This window comes from Branchiostoma belcheri, unplaced genomic scaffold, assembly GCF_001625305.1.
Source record: "Branchiostoma belcheri isolate BF01 breed outbred unplaced genomic scaffold, Haploidv18h27 scaffold117, whole genome shotgun sequence".
Lineage (NCBI taxonomy): Eukaryota > Metazoa > Chordata > Leptocardii > Amphioxiformes > Branchiostomatidae > Branchiostoma > Branchiostoma belcheri.
The window spans coordinates 798,870-800,364 of NW_017802569.1; the positions used below are offsets into that span (position 1 = coordinate 798,870).

General features: G+C 44.7%; 1 protein-coding gene across 1 annotated transcript in view; it reads right to left on the minus strand.

Moving 5' to 3' along the window:
• Nucleotides 1-1,495, minus strand: part of LOC109462453 (C3 and PZP-like alpha-2-macroglobulin domain-containing protein 8) — an 85,894-nt gene that overhangs the window by 20,117 nt on the left and 64,282 nt on the right.

Consider the following 1,495-nt stretch of genomic DNA (forward strand, 5'->3'; position numbering starts at 1 on the left):
CTTCTTTCAATCTTGCCAATATGCTAAAACGATCGCCATTTTGGCTTGTCTTATCTTACTTTAACTTCTCCGGAAACTGCCTTACCATATGCTGATGACAGATGGCCTTGTTATTTGCCGACCGTTTAAAAGAGTAATCCGTTTGTTTGGACAAGAGCGACCTTCACACGGATCACCGCAAATAGAGCCCTTCAACATACCCTGACCTTTCACCTTTAGGGTCACGGTCGGCTCACAGAGGTCACCTTTTAGCCATGAAATATCACTCCGCCGGGAGTCAGGGGAGGGGGGGGGCGGGGCATTCAGGAAGGCACGAAGGGATGATAGGTTCTGACACAACTGGAAATTAAATCTATCTAATAGTATTATGATTTAATCTGGGGGCCAGCATGCCCTTTTTCGTAAGGCGTAATCAGGCCTTCTTAGTCTTCGTAATCCGTAGGCAGCCTCCCCAAAAATCAACGTAATTCGTAATAGTACATTAGCCGCAAAGCATGAAGTCGTTATCAGCTCTGAGACTTAATTCGTCATCGGCGACGAAAATTCTGCGTAATTCGTAATCACCACATCCCAATCAAGCCCTCTAGCATGTCTCAGAAAGTCTATCTTTTATCTCGGTAAGACGTTACGTTGTTCTGAGAATTCCCCCTTATACTGGCCAGGATCCAGATAGACCGCCTCCACCCCCTGTTTGATGATGTTCCTGTCTTCGGTAAGGATGAGTCCAAGAAAAACGTCTCCTCCTGCCAAGCAGATCTTCAGGTTTCACTCGGCACGGAACAGTCTTTCTCTGGACCCAGCGACATATAAACTGGGTTCCATCCTGGTTAATTTACGTCCGCTCCCACAGTCGCTCCCACCAACCACATAGTAATTCGTCTCGCGAACCACCCCTGTTCTATGGGTTCGACACAAGCTAATGGAAACTTTCAAAGCTAGGATTTAGGTCCCCAAATACGACTAAAAAAACTAAAGGCTTTGTAAACATACAGTAGAAGAACTTGTCCGAAAGAACGACTTTATAAAAATGCAATGAACCAAAAAAGGAAACCTCTTCCATAGTGCGCCCAAACCATCATGTCATTAATTCATTTTAGAGAAATGGGAAATGAGATGGTTTAATATGCGCATCAGAACAACTTCCACCGTACAAGCTCTGTCACTGACATGATTGATAAGCTTGGCTGGCAATCCCTAGAAAACCGACGGAGGAATGCCAGACTTGATATCTTTAAACAAAATTGCTCACGGACATATCAATATTCAAACAGAACAATATCTCAAACCTGCCCATAAGCGCACCAGAGGAAGTGATGAATATAAATTTCAAGTAATATCTGCCAAAACAGACTGTTTTAGATTTTCTTTTTTTCCACAAACAATAAAAGAGTGGAATAAGCTGCCGGGACAGTTAGTACAAGGCCAGACAGTGGAGGCCTTTAAGGCCGGACTCCTGGCCACGCAGTCAAAGTCCGTCGTAAACCCCCCCCCCAGT